Below are 18,210 nucleotides of genomic sequence, written 5' to 3'. Positions count from 1 at the left end.
CCACCCTCGTCCTGGAGCCAAGGCTCCCCCGGTCAGGTGGCAGCACCCGGCTGCAGAAGCGGGGGCTGCTCCCTGGGGGCGGAGTAAGACTTCTAACTGGGCAAGTGGCCACTCCGGGAGAGGTGTCTGCAGCCTCCCTGGAAGACAGACGTGTTCGTGTAGTTAAGTGTCCATGAAGGACGGAGGGAGGGGAGTGCCTTCCCTGACCCTTGCCAAGAAGGAACATGTCTGTCCCTCGGACTACAGCTCTGCTTTCCGTGAGCCATAGCAGACAGGGGCTGGGGGGGGGGTGGGTCGAGCTTCAATGCGCAGAGTAACGGTGTAGCCTGCGGGATGCGGGAGCAAGGGGGAGCACCTGGGTTCCTGGGGTGTTGGTGGGACGAGACTGAGCTGCCCCTTGGCCCAGGCCTTGGCAGGTCTCTCCTGTAAGGGCTGGAGAGTGAGTAGTTAGCTTTGTGGGCCTCCTACGTGCCTGTCACCTGCTCTTCCTGCCTTTCGGAGCACTTAGACGCTGGAAAACCTTTCTTAGCTCGTGGGCTCCAAAAAACAGGCCACAAGCTAGATGTGCATCGAGCCTGCAGGCCATCGCGTGCTGACCACCTGTGTACTGCCAGACACTTCCAATCGGCCCAGAGCTGTGACCTCCCATTTCCCAGCTGGGCCGATCCGCCCTTCTGTGGGCAGCCTGCTGGTTCCCTGTTCTCGGGAGGCCACCGTGCTGATGGACACCTGATTACCCCAGACACCTGGGTTCATGTGGTCCTCTTGCATCCCTCAGTCCTCCCGCCTCAGGCTCTCAAAGTGCGAGAGCCGCTGTGCCTGCCCGGCTAGCTGTGGACCTTTGTGTGAGCAGGGATAACCCGGTATCCTAGCGGGAGGGGAGGCTTCTCGGAAGAGGGGACATTGGAGCAGAGATCTCAAGCAAGCGTGACATATGTTCCAATCGGTGGAGAGCATGTCACCTCTGAGTCAGAAGACAGACTTTATGCCCAAGCTCTGCCCCCTGGTTACACTTGGGTTTCCAGCAACGCTCCGATGTCTTCCTGCCTCCAGATGCTTTCCAACAATAAACAGCTCCATGGTGCAGTAAGAATTGCCTCCCTTAGGTTCTGTCCCCTCTGAGTCTTGTCTGCAGGCTCTTGCCAGCCCCCTGGCTTCTCCCTGGGGTGCAGCCTCTGGTGTTTAAGGAAGACCATGCACCCCCTGAAGGCCTTCCCACAGGCGCCACATTCAAACGGTCTCTCTCCAGTGTGGATCCTCTGGGGAGTGAGAAGGTGGGAGTTCTGACCGAAGGCTTTCCCACACTTGGGGCAGTCATAGGGTTTCCCTCCCATGTGCACACGGTGGTGTTTATGAGGTCAGAGCTGCCTCTGAAGGACTTCCCACATTTAGCACAGGGGTAAGGCTTCTTCCCACTGTGGGCGCTACGGTGCCTCGTGAGGTCCGAGCTCTGCTGGAAGGATTTCCCACACTCTGCACATGCATGGGGCTTTTCTCCATCGCGAGCCACTGGAGGTCGCATGAGGTCCGAGCTGCCCTGGATGGTTCTAGCACGCTGACCACGCACGCCAGTGTGCTCTCACCTCCCCACGAGTTCCCTGCTTGTCCCCAGGCACCTGGTCCTGGCTCGGCATCCTCCCACATCCCTGGGGTTTCTTTGCATCATGAAGCCTCTAGAGTTTGAGGAAGGCCATGCTCCAGATGAAGGGCTTCCCGCAGGTCCCACACTTGTAGGGCTTCTCCCTGGTGTGAACTCTGCGGTGCTGGATGAGGAGTGAGCACTGCCAGAAGGCTTTCCCGCACTCGCCGCATGGATAAGACTTCCCAGTGTGGACTTTCTGATGCATGAGCAGGTGTGACCTCTGGCAGAAGGGCTTCCTGCGGGCCCAGTACTCGTAGGGCTTCTCCCCAGTGTGAACTATCCAGTGCTGGATCAGGTCCGAGCTTCCCCAGAAGGTTTTCCCACACTCCATACACTCCTCTCCTTCTCGGTTCTCTGCTGTCTGAACTGGCCCATGGCGGAGGGGCAGGCCGGCCAGCACTCTGTGACCCGGCCTGTGTGCAGCCGTGCACCTGCTGAAGGCCTTCCCACACCCGCCACATGCAAAGGGCCTCTCCCCACTGTGCAGCGTCTGGTGCTTGGTGAGGCATGCTTGCTGCCTGAAGGCTTTGGCACACTTGGGGCACTGGAAGGGCCTCTCCCTGGTGCGGATCCTCTGATGTGTGGCCAGGTGTGAGCTCTGGCTGAAGGTCTGGCCACATGCGTGGCGCTCATATGACTTCTCTCCAGTGTGTACTCAATGGTGGATGACCAGGTCCAAGCTCTGGCTGAAGGCCTTGCTGCATCCATGGCACGGGTGCGGCTTCCTGCTGCCGTAGGTGTGGGGCCAGGCTGGAGCTCCTGCGGAAGGCCTTGCCACGCGCCTGACATGCAAAGGGGTTCTGGCTGCTGCGGATCTGCCGGTGCCTGGCCAGGTTGGAGCTCTGGTATAAAGTCCTTCCCACATTCGCACACAAGTAAGGTTTCTTCCCTGTGTGAATTCTCTCGTGGATGATCAGGTTCGAGCTCCAGTTGAACGTTTCCCCACATTCCTTGCATTGATAGGTTTTCTTCATATTCCCCGTTTTCTGGTGCTGGGTTACTTCTGACTTCTGGAAGTTCCTGCCCCAGATCTCACATCTGCAGGATCTTTCTCCTTCAAAAAGTGTTCTTTCTCTCCCATTACATCCACGGCCTCTCCCTCCTGCCATGGCTTTCTTGGGGATGAGATCTGGTTCTCTGCTAGCTCTCCCTTGGGCAGGGGGGAGCACCCCTGCATCCTCTGAGGGGCTCACCCGATGCCTCAGTGACCCGGCCGCAAGGTCACCTGTTTCAGCCAACCCATGCTCTTGACGCATCGGTCTCTGGTGTCCTCTGGATACAACCTTTGCTGCATCTTTTTCTCCAGGAAGGTCCAACTTCAACTTCTGGCCCTTTATGTTGTTCTTGGTCTCTGGATCTGAAATGATAAGTAGACCATGCTGGTGTTCCTAAATACCAACATCTCCATTTCCTTTTGGAGACCGTGGTCACCTCTGGAACATCCGTGCCCGTGCTCACTCTAATAAATATATGCAACTTTTAAAAGTAATTAACTTTTTAAAGTTTTTTAAAAAATTTATTTGACAGAGACAAAGAGAGGGAACATAAGCAGGGGGGTGGGAGAGGGAGAAGCAGGCTTCCCACGCAGGGAGCCTGACGTGGTGCTCAATTCCAGGACCCTGGAATCATGACTTGAGCTGAAGACAGATGCTTAACAAGTGAGCCACCCAGACGCCACTTCTAAAGATACACAGTTTTTAAAAGAAAAAAAAAATAATGATGCCGCACTCCAGCACTGGGAGGAGAACTCCCTTCCTTCTCCTGTGGCCTTGCACTGTCCCTCCAGTACTGTCCACAGACAAAGTCTAAACCTCGTGCCCGCTGGCCAGGGAGAAAGTTACAGACCCAGTAACACAAGCAGGGCAGAGAAGAGTGGAGGAGGAGGTGGGAGCCCAGTCCTTCCAGAACACCAGGGCAAACCTGGAACTATGCCCCCCCCCCCCCCCCGATGAGGCTGGACACCCTTTGGCCCAGACCACAAGCACCCTCTGCTGCCAGGTGTCAAAGCCACTGGGAATCCTGGATGCTTGGATGACGCTGGTCCCTTTATGGACACTCCTTGTCTGTATGTTTCAGTGCTCTCCTGGTGGGACCAGCTGGTCTCCTCTGGTGTCTCCTCCCCACAGACCTTCCACTGGGCACGGGCCTGCAGCCCAGCATCCCCCCGTGACTCACTCATGGCCACATCCTGCAGCATCCTGAATTCCTGAAACAGAAGGTCCTGGTCAGGGACCACCCAGGACAGCAGCAGACACCTGTGCCTTCCCTTCTTTCCTTGGAGCTCTGCTAGGTCACACATGACTCTGGCTCTCCATGGCCAATCCTGTCCCCACTTTAGAAAGGTGTGAGACCACATTGAAACCCCCACATTACCCTGTCTTGTCGGCAACTCCTCACCTTTGCTGGATTTCTGTGTGTCTCTCCCCAGGGCTGATCTGCCCCCTGAGCCTTGCTGTGGGCCTCTCACTGCACTAGGTGGGAAGTAATGAGGACAAGGCAGGACGATACTGAGGACAGTCCCTCTCCTTGAGGAGCCCTTGCTGGGCTAGGGGCTCAGGAAGGTCGTGCACGGGGTGCCATGGGACCTCACAGGAAGGGTACATCCTTGAAGGGGAGAGGCAAGGAAACTTCTGGAAGGACGAAGCTTCTAAGCCGAGGCCTCAGAGACCATGTGAGACAACCAGACTTTCCATGAGGCTGCAGCATGTGCACAGGTGGGATGTGAGAGGAGCCATGGGCGTCCCACAGGCCCCATGCGACCGAACCCCGGGGTGTGCGACAGCAGAAGTCAAAGCTGGGAAGGGCTGGTCAACTCAAGGAGGACCAAGAAGTTTGGGCTTTCTCCTGAGGGCCACAGGGAGCCCCCGAAGGGAATAACGCGGGAGAATAGTGTCAGCAGATTTATGGTTTTAGGAGCCTGTTCTGATCGTTTTCAGGAGGACGGATGCTGGTCAAGGCTGCAAGTGGGGTATCAGGCGCCCCAAGGAGCTCCAGGCAGAGGGCACGGTGGGGACCGAATTCATATGTAGAGAAGCCAGACCTGGCGCTGTCCTAGAGGGGCCAGGGCGCTCACTGCGGATGGCGTCCACTTTCCCAAATTGGGCCGCCAGCTGAGCTGAGTAGCTGGAGGCAAAGACGGGGTGAATGGGAGGCAGAGAAGGAAAATCCCAGATGTGCCTGCGATACCCATGAGGCATCCAGGAGGAGAGTCTGCAGAGCTGACGGGTCAGCAGGTCAGGAGCCGGGAGGAACGTCTAGAACGCAGACAGACTGCGGAATCGTCAGCACGCAAGCAGCGTCTAGATCAGAGATGAGTGGCTAGCCGGGGTTGGTCGTCCTGAGCAGAGGCGGGGCGTGGGAGCGAGTGTCCCGGCCTCCCTCAGGCGCGCTCCCGCGGATGTCCAGCAGAGGGAAGAGCACTGGTCCCACAGTGTCATCGAGCCGAGGGAGCCCCCGCAGATGAAGAGACCCCACGGGGCTGGCGGGCTCCGTTTTCAGCATTGGATCCGGGCCTTGAATGCAGCGCGCTCCCAATAAAGAAGCTGCAGAATACAGGAGCAGGTTACCCCTTGGCCCAATAATTCCTGAAATTCTTTTCTCCCTCGGCTTCCGCAGTGGGTGATTATTTCAACCGCTTTTGTACTGTCTTTACCCATTTCTCCGTGTAGTACATGTGATACGGAGGCTCAGTCCCGAATCCCTTCTGTGACATCTCAGTGATCACATCGCCTGTTGCTCCTGTGACCCCCTCCCTCTGAGATGAATCGTGATCTGGAACTCCTGTTCCTCGCCCACATGTATGTCTATACCGCTGTGCATCTCTCGTCCCATCTTACTGGATTGTGAAGCAAATGGGTAAAGATGAACTTGTCATTTTACACTTGTTCCCCTTTCTTACTATCCATTTCTGCCAAATGGCCCGTTTTCATGGAACGAGTACTTACCGTGATCCTATGGAGTCCAGGCACTGTTGTAGGCCCTGGGATGCCGTGGTGAATAAGACAAAGTCCCTGCCCTCATGGAGGCTAGTGTTCTGGGGACTTTTAGGCCAGAGACGCAGTCGTTTATGCCACCTAAAATGCGGTCCACACACCAGCATCGTCAGCCTCTCCCAGAGGCTTGGTAAGAACGGCAGTTCTCCAGCAGCGGCCCACACCCACTGAGAGTGGGCGGGAGGGGGCCTGGCCGTCGGGACCTGCCAAGCCCTCCTGGTGACTCAGCTGGTCTGTGGTTTCATCTTGGAGTCCCCTCTTTCCACACCTGCAAACTCTGGAAACCCCTCCTTTGGCCCTTTCCAACCCCATCAGAGTCCAGAACCTTCTCCGCTCGAGTTTGGATTGCTTGGGAGATCCCTGACGAATCTTGTTTCCTGGCTCCAGCTGGTAAAGCTAATGCTGTTGGACGAAGTACTTTTCTCAAGTCCTGCTTTCCCTGATGACAATGATCGAAAACTGAATTTTTAAATCATCTATTAAGGGAAATAATGGCTCCTCCTGACTTCGAGCTACATCATTCCCCAGGGCTGCTTTCTAGAAGTACCACCGATTGGCTGGTTTGAGCAGAAATTTGTTCTCTCGCAGTTGGAGGCCAGAAATCTGAAGGAAGGCGCGGGCAGGTGGCTTCCATCCGTGGGCTCAGGGATCGCCTGCACCCCACCCCCTCACCCCCCAGCATCCAGTGACAGGACGCAGTCCTTGTGTCCCTTCTCTGCACAGATTCTCCCTGATTTGGCCTCCTCACGTGGGCCTGTTCTTATAGGGACACATTCATGCTGATTCTGCGGCCGGGGGCGGGGAGCTGTTTTATTCCAGTAGACCTCACCTTAACTGATTACACCTGTGACGGTTCTATTTCCAGGAAGGTCCCCTTCTGAGCTACTGGGGGGAGGACTTCAATATATGGAAGGGACACGATTGGGGTGTGTTTGGGGGGGGGGGAGACAGCCCTCCTCTACGATTCACCTAAGAGCAAACCTGTGCTCCAGTGTCTCCCCAAACGTTCCCACACACTGTGCTTCTTCCCGCGTTGTCCCTTTGCCCCTTGCGATGCCCTCTTCTACAGTGGGAATCCAGAACCCACACAGCCACAGGAGGCCAGGCACTCCATCAGACGGTTTGAAGGGCGCTGGGTGATGATACACCACAAAATGATACACTGCTTCCGTGTCAGGAGATGGTGCCTGGTGGGGACTGGGGCTCTGGAAATCAGATGCTAAGTCTGAAAGTGCGGCGCCTCGTTTCTTGCTCAGTGCACCGGGTAGACATGGGGGGCCCCTGTACACGTGTCTGAGATTTCAAGACATGAAGCCTCGATCTTGTGTGAGTAGATGGGAAAGACGTTTCCACGTTGTAAAATGTTGGTCAAATTCAACTAAAACCCAACGGCATGAGCGGGGGAAAGGCTGTCTGCAGTCCCCAGGGGCCATCATTCTCCAGCCGGCGACCTTCGCAAATCCTTCCCGCAGCTGCCGGCCCACCTGTAGCACCTTCTAACCGTTCCAGTCCTCAAGCCACGTTCCAGTCCTCAAGCCACATTCCCGTGCTCTACAAAGACAGCGCCTCTGCCTGCAGACGGGCCGGAGACGACCCACTCAGGCACACGGGACACAGGTTCGCGAGCTCCAGTTTAACTGGCTGCGAGACACGAGCAGCTCGGGGGTGCGGGGGCGACTCCGGGGGTCTCCCCAGAGGAACGGGCGTCTAAAGCTAGTCTTAGGATGTGCTGCGCTGGTCCGAACCCCGCCCCCTCCTGACCTTCCGGGGCAGGACCACTCCAGGTCAAATAAGGCCACGCATCCGGCCGCGCAGCTCATTCCTGTGGCATTTCCGGTCCCCCATCGGGGCCCCCTGTCACCCAGGAATCAGGTGTTGTGCAAAGACGCCGGGCACAGGGAAGGGAGCAGGGCAGCCTGCTGCGGGGACTGGGCCTGGGGGACCGGCAGCTCGCGACCTCCGGGAGGGAACTGGAACCCACCGGGGCAGGGGGAGGCAGCGGAGGGTCGTGGACGCTCGCGCCCGGAGCCAGCAGGGGGCCCAGCCCCGCCGTCCCCGAGGCCCCGGGCTCTCCCCACTGCCGGCCTCCAGGGGTCTGTTCTGCGCCCCGCTTTGCCGGGGGAGAGTGCCCCGGCGCCGGCTTTGCGCACGCAGCGGGTCTCACGGCCAGGTCACCCCAGCCTCCCGCTCGGCCGCGGCCCCCGCCACGGCGGCCATCGTGCAGCCCCGGCTCCGCCCGCGTGAGGGGCGCTCCCAGAGCCGGCGATCCCCCCCATCCCCGCCTCCCGCTTCCGCGGCATACAACTCCAGCCCTCCCGGGGGCCTCCTCTGCGCAGACTCGGGCGGCCCCGCCTCCCGCCCGCTCGGTGGGTCTTCTTTGCGCAGACGCGGGCAACGCCTGTTCCTGGGTCTCCTCTGCGCAGGCTCCGGCAGCTCGCGGTGCCCGCCTCCGCCCGCTCGGGGGTCTCCTCTGCGCAGACTCGGCGGGTCCTGGGACCGCCGGGTATCGCGCGAGTGGATGCCGGCAGGGGCCGTGGGGCGGGGCTGGTGCTCGTGTGGGTTGTGTGCGGGACCCGCTGGCGGCGTGGCTGCGGCCGGTGCGTGCAACCCACGCGGACTGTTTTACGTTTTTGTTCCCAGTTCCCTTACTCCTTCCCCCACCCCCGCAGGCCTCTGTGGCGGTTCGCGGAGGTTCGCGGAGCCCTTCCCTTCGCGACGCCCGCCGCGGCCTGTGTAGGTGCGCGGGGACGGCTGGCGCGGAGCCCGCGTCGCTCCGGCCGCTCGGGGCCGCGCGACCCTGGCCTGCTCGTTACGCTCTCCGCGTCCCCCGCGCTGGCCGCGCACGCGGTCTTCCTCTGGGCCTGGCGCGCGGCGGGGCTGCTCCGCAGACCCGCGCCCTCGGCCCCCGGCCCCAAGCCGTCGGCGTGAGCTGCTTCCGCAGATCCGTTCCCAGTCTCCGCGGTCCTTGACGCCGCGCACGCCGGCCGGGGGAGGGGAGCCCCGATGCGGGCGCGACCCCAGGCCCGTGTGGGGCCTGCCTGCGCAGACGGTGGGCGCTTCACGGCGGAGCGGCCCAGGCGCCGCCGCCGCGAGCTTCTGATCCGTCCTCGGGTCCTAGCTGGCCTCCTCCTCCGCGGAAACACTGGGAACGCGAACATGTTCCCGCGTTTCTTACGTTGTTTTTAAGTTAACAAAATAAAGGGGTTTTGTTTGATTTGAGGGTGTTTGCTTTAAGAACGAAGATCTGCTTGAGGCCGGAAATGAAAATGGGCCGTGAAAGGAGGGGCAGGAGCCCACTTGTTGAGACACAGCCCCATGCGCACTGGGTTTGTTCTAGGGTTTCAGGCTTTCCCCTACGCAGCTCCCCTGCATCCCTCCCCCACCTCTTTCTTCTGGGAGGAGCTCTTCTGATTCTTCGGGGGCTGAACATTCGCCCCCCGCCTCCCAGCTGCGCGGGTCCATCCTGTGACTTGTCGGTGCGGCAAATGTCTATGGATGCCCACGCTGCCAGGCCCTGGGATGAAAGGGCAGCCGAACCCGAGGCCCTCCCGTAGAACCGAGAGTCCCGTGGACGAGGTTCGCAGACACGTCCACGGGTACCTGTCACCGAGAGCTGTCGTGGGAGCGGTGCACAGCGCACAGCCCCCGAGACTTTGTAAGACAGCTTGTGACGCCGGCAGGACGGACCGGGAGGCCTCCGGAGTTGGGCTTTCTCCAAGAGCCAGACCCACGAAGGACAACGAGGGGACGAGCCCGTCTCTAACCCCGCACCACTCGGCTCGTGGAACAGGAGAGTGTAGAGGCCGCTTTCGGGCCAACAGGCTTGAGGCATGGAACGCAGAAAGGCCCACACTGACCCCCTGGGTGGACACAGGCCCATCAGGGGACCCACCTCAAAATAGCCACAGGCCTTTACTGACCAACGGGCTGCTCACAACCAGGCACAGTAACCAAAAAGGATAGAATTCCATACGTTCCCATGCCTGCTCACCTTCCCTCCTCTTAAAAAGCTACCCACCCCCCTTCCTTGCAGATGGACTCTTCTCTGCTGCTCTGCCCGCGCTCCCTTGCGATGTGGTCAGTAAACGGCCATTGCCCTTGTTCTCTCTTAGGTGAATTCGTCCACTGAATGCAGTACTGATTTCCACCAGATCCTTACCCCAGGTCTGGGGGTCCGCATCCGACCAAGAGACACCCCATTTAGGCCCTATATTTGGTGGCCTATCCAGGGACTTTGTGGCTCCCCTACATTTGGGGGAACCCGGCACATGGAGCCTTTGCCAGTCCAGGACTCTCCCTGTGTCCTCTGGGAATCTCTTGGGACTTACTCTCAGGGGACCGACTCTAGTTCTCTTTGGGGAACTGATGGCCTCCAGCCTTGGTGACTCCTCCGTGAGGCTCTGAAGCCCTGGGGGGAATAAGCCGGACCACCCTTGCCCCCAAGGGTGAGGGATGTCTCCTTTTCCCTTTGGAGAGTCTCTTCCCTCCCCCTCCTTGATGTTTTCTGCCCTTCAGGAGTCTAAACCTTGGACCCCTCAGAGGAGGGAAGGCCTGGGTGAGTGGCTCCCCAGTGTGGGCAGACTGGCCACGCCCAGAGCACCGGGTGGTCTGCTCCTAGCCACCATCAGGTCTTCCGGCCACAGTTCCCACGTGGCTCAGCAGTGAGTCCTCCCTCCTCTTTCACACTCGCTGGGGCCAAAGGGGACTCCAGCTCTCCCTGCTGCTGGGGGGACACCCCTACGGGAAGTGCCAGGCCACTTGTCTCAGCCCTCTTCTTGGTGGGACCCCTGCTGTGGTGGGACACCCCAAGAGTCCGTCTCCTTGGGTAGATCTGGTCCTTTGTCAGGTCAGTGGTACACCCTGCCTGAAATCATGACCACGAGTCCGAGCTCCATTCCCTGTGGTGGTGCCCCACCGGGGATCGGCAGCCCATCTTTCCGCTAGGGGACCCTCTCTCTTCCTCCGACTCACCCTTGGGTGGTGTCCTTCAAAGCTGGAATACATCTGGCTTCCGATGCTTGAGGAGGAAATTCTCCACTTTATGTGTTTCCTGGCCTCCTATGAACTCCCAGATCAGGAGGTACGGCCGTCCCTTGGGGCTGTCCTCAAACACTGTTCTCCAGTGGGACCTTTGGTGGAATGCCTCCCCGTGGTCAGTGGTCCCATAGTTGTCTTGCTTGGTGTCCCAGCCCTAAAACAGAACGCAGGCCTAGGAGCTGTTTGGGGAATGTGTGTGGCCGTCAACCAGGCTAAATAACCACCCCAGCCCCCGACCTAAAATTTTGTTTGAATGATAAATGGGGATTGAATTTTTTGGACATAAAGGTCTTTTCCAAGTGGAATGGAGTGCTAACACATTGATCACTGACCATACGTTTGTGCTTTTGGCTTCTTAGTGCAGAGAAACAGGATGTTTGAGTATTGGAAAATATGCTTTGGGCTTAATTGATTCATAAATTTGCCAAAGAATTCTGGGGTAACAATTCACAGTTGGTTACTGAGGCTAAGGTTTCTAAGAGTTAAAATTCTGCTGCATGTAATTAAGACTGATGGGAATAAAGGAAGCAACTCTGTCTGTAGAAAAGTAGGAGATAGGGAAAAAAGATATAAGAAATGGGAATGTATTTTTGTTGAAGGTAAAGGAAGGTAATTTTGTCCTAAAGGAGACTGGTTGTTTGGAGAGAAATGGCTTGGGACAAAATCTGAATGCAAAAGAAACTTGTAGGAGGTTTCTGATGGGAAAACTTTGGAAAGGAAAGATTTGAAGATTGAAATGAATGAATTAAAAAAATTTTTAAAAGATTATTTATTTATTTGACAGAGAAATGACTGAATGTGCTTGCCAGTTGCATTACTCTTGTCACTTGCACAGTGTGTTTCATCATCAAGGAAATTCACGAGGGCTTTTTTGACAAAAAAGTTTTCGATATCTTTAAAGTCATAAAATTAGGGATGCCTGGGTAGTGCAGTTGGTTAAGCATCCGTCTCTTGGTTTCAGCTCAGGTCTTGATCTCAGGGTCGTGGGATTGAGCCCCACATCAGGCTCCTCACGAAGCACAGAGTCTGCTTAAGGCTCTGTCTCCCTCTGTTCCTCGGTGGGCGCTGTCACTCTAAAATAAATAAATAATCTTTAAAAATCATAAAATTAAAATAGGTAAGAATTTCCAGAACTAACTAAAAGGTTTCATTCAAACCAAATAAATGGGACTAAATCAATTGAGGAAGGTGATTATACTTTTGTGACTCTTGCCTGAAACATTGCTGGCTCTTTCAGATTAAGAAAACTTTCTCTTAAGATAGTTATGACTTGGGGCACCTGTTGCGGCCGGCGAGACAAATCGACCAGGAACATGAGGGTAAGAGGATAAAGAAAAGAACTCGAGAAGCAAAGAGATGGGGGCAGGAGGAGCACTGAGGAGGATGTCCAAAAGTGCTAGGTTTATTCAAAGATTTATTTTATTTATTTATGTATTTATTTGACAGAGAGAGAGATCACAAGTAGGCAGAGAGAGAGAGAGAGGAGGAAGCAGGCTCCCCGCTGAGCAGAGAGTCTGATGTGGGACTCGATCCCAGGACCCTGAGATCATGACCTGAGCCGAAGGCAGAGGCTTAACCCACTGAGCCACACAGGCGTCCCAAGTGCTAGGTTTATTCAAAGCATAAAGGCCACATATATAGTGATAATAGGAGAAGCAATACACCTGTGTCTAGTTGAACAACCACGAGTTCCCATAATAAGTTTCACATTTAACTGTGAAATATAAGCAGATCTCGTGACGCCAAACGGCTGATGCCAGTCCAATTGTTCTGTATTGATACAGCAAACCTGAAAGTAATTTATGGGCTGTACTAGGGCAGCAAGGACCACCACCGAACTTAGGACCCCAACCGAATTGTTCTCATTTGTTTAGCAAGCATGTGGGAAGTCACGTAGGCAAGCACACAACACATAGCACAGACCCTTTCTCAGTGCTACTCAACTTTTCCCGTCCTAAACCTTTTGTTAGGTTATTTGGACTTTAAAGGAGGCACAAGTCAGGGCCTGGTTTGGTCTTCATCTCAAGCCTTATTGCGGCCTCCCACAGGCACCTGGGTAGCTCAGTGGGTTAAGCCTCTGCCTTCGGCTCAGGTCATGGTCTTGGGGTCCTGGGATTGAGCCCTGCATCGGGCTCTCTGCTCAGCGGGGAGCCTGCTTCCTCCTCTCTCTCTGCCTGCCTCTCTGCCTACTTGTGATCTCTGTCTGTCAAGTAAATAAATATTTTTTTAAAAAAAGATAGCTATGACTTATGTCTTCAACCTCAGCTGCAGCAACTTCTTGGGAACATCACCAAAGGAGAGGGAAGCAAGGGCAAAAATGAACTATTGGGACTTCATCAAGATCAGAAGCTTTTGCACAGCAAAGGTAACAGTCAACAAAACCAAAAGATAACTGACAGAATGAGAGAAGATATTTGCAAATGACATATCAGATAAAGGACTAATGTCCAAAATGTATAAAGAATTTATGAAACTCAACACCCAAAGAACAAATAATCCAATCAAGAAATGGGCAGAGGGCATGAACAGACATTTCTGCAAAAAAGACATCCAGATGGCCAACAGACACATGAAAAAGTGCTCCCCATCACTCGGCATCAGGGAAATACAAATCAAAACCACAATGAGATTCCACCTCACACCAGTCAGAATGGCTAAAATTAACAAGTCAGGAAATGACAAATTCTGGTGAGAATGCGGAGAAAGGGGAACCCTCCTACACTGTACGTGGGAATGCAAGCTGGTGCAGCCACTCTGGAAAACAGCATGGAGGTTCCTCAAAGAGTTACAAATAGAGCTGCCCTACGACCCAGCAATCGCACTAACTGAGTGTTTACCTAAAGGATACAAACATAGGAATCTGAAGGGGCACGTGCACCCCAATGTTTATGGCAGCCATGTCCACAATAGCCAAACTATGGAGAGAACCTAGATGTCCATCAACAGTTGGAATCTTTCCATTTACAACGATATGGATGGAACTCGAGGGGATTATGCTGAGCGAAATAAGTCAATCAGAGAAAGACAATTATCATGTGATCTCCCTGATGTGTGGAATATAAGATACAAGGCATAGGATCATAGGGGAAGGGAGGGAAAAATGAAAGAGGACGAAACCGGAGAGGGAGACAAACCACAAATGATTCTTAATCTCAGGAAACAAACAGGGTTGCTGGAGTGGCGGGGGTTGGGGATGGGCTGGATGGGGGATGGACATTGGGGAGGGTATGTGCTATGGTGAGTGCTGTAAATTGTGTAAGACTGACGATTCGCAGACATGTACCCCTGAAACCAATAATACATCTATGTTAATTTTTTAAAAAGAGGAAAAAAAGATAGCTATGACCTACAGAAATGTAATAAAGTATTCATTTGTGAGCAGATTGAAGCATTTGACTTTTCTGTCTGAATCCTCTGAAATTCAAAAGGTCTCAGTGAGTGAGACATTAGTCATTTGCATAAGTTCAATAGGAGTCTGTTCTCCATGTAACAGGACACCACTGGAAACAGTGGTCACTTACCAAGGCTTTGACTGGAATGTTGTATTTGAGAGACACATGCAGAGACTCAGATATGACCAAACAGCTTTAAGCAACTAAGGTTGACTTTATGAAACCTGGATCCATAAAGCCCCATAGAACTGTTGGCCTGGTACCTTGCTTACAGAGTTCCCAGCAGCCTCACCAGGTGAGCAAAGTGTCAACTTCCTGGCAGGTGCAGGAAACATGGGATATTTGGGGGACCTCGTGAAGAGGAATCTGCCCACATCTACGGGTACGGCAAGTCTGATGGCAAGTGCTTGGATAAGCTTCTGGCCTGGAGAGGCTACGGAGAGTTCAATCAAGATTCTTTAGGAAAAGTTCCAGCAAAGCAAATTTTAGATCTATATGGCCAATTACTGTTCTTAGGAGGTTATGCAAATAATTAGGCCAAATTTATTAAAACCAGACTTGTTGGAGTGCCTGGGTGGCTCAGTGGGTTAAGGCTCTGCCTTCAGCTCAGGTCATGATCCCAGGGTCCTGGAATAGAGCCCCCCATCAGGCTCTCTGCTCAGCAGGGAGCCTGCTTCCTCCCTGCATCACCCCCCCTCGTGCCTCCTCTCTGTCTACTTGTGATCTCTGTCAAGTAAATAAATAAATAAAATATTTTAAAAAAACAAAAATCTAGACTTGTTTTTGAACACACTAGTCTTGATTTAGCTATCTCTGAAAATAAAGGTGATTTTATTTATCTATTTTTATTTAAAAATTTTTTTTAAAGATTTTATTTATTTATTTGACAGACAGAGATCTCAAGTAAGCAGAGAGGTGGGGAGAGAAAGAGGGGGAAGCAGGCTCCTTGTTGAGCAGGGAACCCAATGCGGGGCTCAATCCCAGGACCTTGGGATCATGACCTGGGCCGAAGCCACCCAGGCGCCCCAATAAAGGTGATTATAGAGAGAAAAAGTATGTTTCAGGAACACGCTTTTGCAGGTTAAATTCTAGTTCCTATTGTTTTGGAATGTTTCTTGCTTCCGAAGCTAGACACCGTGAGGTAGACTTCAGAGAAATTGCCCCAGGAGCTCATGTAGGGACAGTCTTCATGCTGGTTATTCTGTGGGGATAACGGGACCCCGTGGGCATATGACTACTTGAACAGCTGGAAAATGGGATGGATTCTCCAACAATTGTATAACTCAAATAGCACCTTGACCAATTCTCTGTGGCCGGGATTGTATGTCATTCCTTGTAAGCTGGAGCACTCCCCACTCTATGGAGTTAACCATGGATTTGTGGACACAAGGGATGACCCCTTATAATTGCAGTGGCTGATGCACCTGGGGATGCCCATATCTCCCAGAAAAGTCTTCCCCCATCTGCCAGTCATTCCTCATAATTAGGATATTGTTAAGGCTCAACATCAAACAAGAGGGCTTCTTGATGGCTTTATCCTTTTGCCATATCTGTCCTAGGAGTCATCTCTGTCGATGTAAAATTGCAAACAGCAGCCACCTTTAAGAAAACCCATCTCAGAGTCACCCACAAGTTCAAAAGCTTGCCCTCCAAAACCAAATAGTTCTTGCTATCCTGACCTCAGCTCAAGGACAAAGCTATGCTTTATAAAATAGTTTTTTTTTTCAATTAAAAAACCCTGTGCTTTATATGAGAGTGTTACGTATATACTCCAGATTACCATAGAAGTGAGACAGGTCTCTAACTAACATGAATGTTCCCACTGGCACTTTGCCCATCCCTCTCGTCCGTGTAATGATTGGTTAAACTCTCAGAGAAGAAGATTTTGTCAACTATCAGAGGACTCTAGTTGGGCTTCTTTTACTTTTTATTCTTCCAGTCCTACAGTATGTCATATCTCTCGGGTAGACTGTCCCCACCATTACTGACCAGCACAACTAGGACAGTCGGGAACCTGACCCCTCGTTCTCAGGTAGCACACATCCAGTACGAACATCTGGAGATCGAGTACACCTCCAGACTCTTTGCAGGACCCGCAGTCACTTGAACCTGTCTGGATCAGGCCCTGTTAAGTTCTCTGGACCATTCCAACAGCAGTAAAACTTCATGGCTTATCCCCCGTGGTCCATCTTTCCGGAATTGACCCTGCTGGCCCCAGATGGGGATCGCCCGCCCCCCCCCCCCCCCCCGCACCCTGAGCCCATTTTGCCCAGAACGTCTCGAGCACTAGGTGGCAGTCGTGTGCTGCGGGTGGTGATTGCACAGCCAGAACCTCTTAATTGTACCTTTATTTTTAGATAGTAGCAAATAAGCTTACCAATTATAGAAGAGTCACATGACTTTTGGCCCTGCTTACCCTGTGGCCAAAAAGTGTACCTTGTGGAAAAAAAAAGTCCACAAAATCAAGTTAAATTGTAAAGCAAGTTGCAGAACAATATTCATACTTCCTCCCTTTCTCCCTCGCTGCCCCTCTCGCTTCCACAAATGTTTCCTGCACGCCCACCACGTGCCCACGCTTTCTAAGTCACTGCAAGTACCGTGGTGGGCGGCCACTCAGGCCTGCAGCTCCCATGGACCTCGTGGTCCCGGCAGGTGGACAGATGCAGAGATTCCACTTTTTTTTTTCTTTTAAAGATTTTATTTATTTATTTGAGAGAGAAGAGAGTGAACATAAGCAGGGGGAGTGGCCGGCACAGGGAGAAGGAGAAGTGACTTCCCGCTGAGCAGGGAGCCCGATGCAGGGCTCAATCCCAGGACCTTCTGATCACAACCAGAGCTGAAGGAAGAACCTTGACTGACTGAGCCACCCAGTGCCCCCAAAGAACATCTTTAGATGTGTGCGTGAGTCTTGTTAGGGCAGTGGTTCTCAAAGTGTGATCTGGACTATGAAATCGAAACTAGTTTCATAATAACATTAAGCTATTGTTTTGCCCTTGTTCATGCTTAGTCTCTCATGAAAGTACAGCATGGCCTCCCCAAGGCGCCGTGACATTGGTGCTGCAGTGGGCCGACTACAGAAGCAGATGTGAGAATGTTTTCTGTTAAGCCAGACCTCAAAGAGATTCACAAAACTGTGACACCATGAGGCTCTTCTCACTCATTGTTTTGTTTGAAAAAGGTAGAGCTGGTTTCATAAGATGTTATTTATATCAGTGTGACTGGCTTTACTGCTATTCTAAGTGAATTAATAAACATCTTGAATCTTTCTCAGTTTTTTTTTTTTTTTTATTGAATCTTTCTCAGTTTTAATTTCCAATAATGTAAGTAGCAGTAGTTTCTGCATGAACAAAATCTCTTTGGCGGCCTCATTTTTTAAAAAAGATTTTATTTATTTGACAGAGAGAGATCACAGGTATGCGGAGAGGCAGGTGGGGGGCGGGGAGCAGGCTCCCCACTGAGCAGGGAGCCCGATGCAGGGCTCGATCCCAGGATCCTGGGATCATGACCTGAGCTGAAGGCAAAGGCTTTAACTCACTGAGCCCCCCCAGGTGCCCCTCATTTTTTTTTTTTAAAGATTTTATTTATTTATTTGACAGACAGAAATCACAAGTAGGCAGACAGGCAGGCAGAGAGAGAGAGAGGAGAAAGCAGGCTCCCTGCTGAGCAGAGAGCCCGATGCGGGGCTCGATCCCAGGACCCTGAGATCATGACCTGAGCTGAAGGCAGAGGCTTTAACCCACTGAGCCACCCAGGCGCCCCGGTGCCCCTCATTTTTAAGAATGTAACAGAGAACTGGGACCAGAGTGTTCCAAAGGCAGCCTTCCTGGGTCTGTATGCACAGGTCAGATTGTCTGGTCCTGTGTGGTGTTTGCATTTTCGCTTTTACTAGTTACTAACCTATTGTTCTCCAAAGAGGCCGAAACTGACCTATTAAAAAAGTAGCTATATAGTTGGGTTTTGGGTTTGGTTACTTGTTTGTTTTTTCCTGGGCAAATCTCAAATTGTGAAGAACTGGGAGATTATTTTAAACTGGGTTAGTGAGGCAACAGAGATTTGAGCTATGAGATATTGATTGGGTATCTTTTCTAAGCAATAGTGGGGAAGGCAAGGGTAAAATTTATTTTTAATGTCCTCAGAGGAAGTTTGT

The 18,210-nt window shown here is 53.1% G+C and overlaps 1 protein-coding gene and 1 long non-coding RNA gene across 3 annotated transcripts in view; one reads left to right on the top strand and one right to left on the bottom strand.

The window, feature by feature from the left end:
• Window positions 1-18,210, top strand: part of RABEP1 (rabaptin, RAB GTPase binding effector protein 1) — a 184,243-nt gene that overhangs the window by 16,658 nt on the left and 149,375 nt on the right. The window lies entirely within an intron of this gene.
• LOC309851923 lies at window positions 3,137-5,133 on the bottom strand. The gene is made up of 2 exons (XR_014305000.1): window positions 4,233-5,133; window positions 3,137-3,848 (listed from the first exon to the last, which is right to left on the bottom strand). It is a non-coding gene; the product is annotated as an uncharacterized lncRNA (long non-coding RNA).

The sequence above is a fragment of the Mustela nivalis genome (assembly GCF_964662115.1).
Source record: "Mustela nivalis genome assembly, chromosome: 17".
NCBI lineage: Eukaryota > Metazoa > Chordata > Mammalia > Carnivora > Mustelidae > Mustela > Mustela nivalis.
The sequence above is the reverse complement of the archived record's forward strand: the minus strand, read 5'-3'. Positions and strand labels throughout refer to the sequence as shown.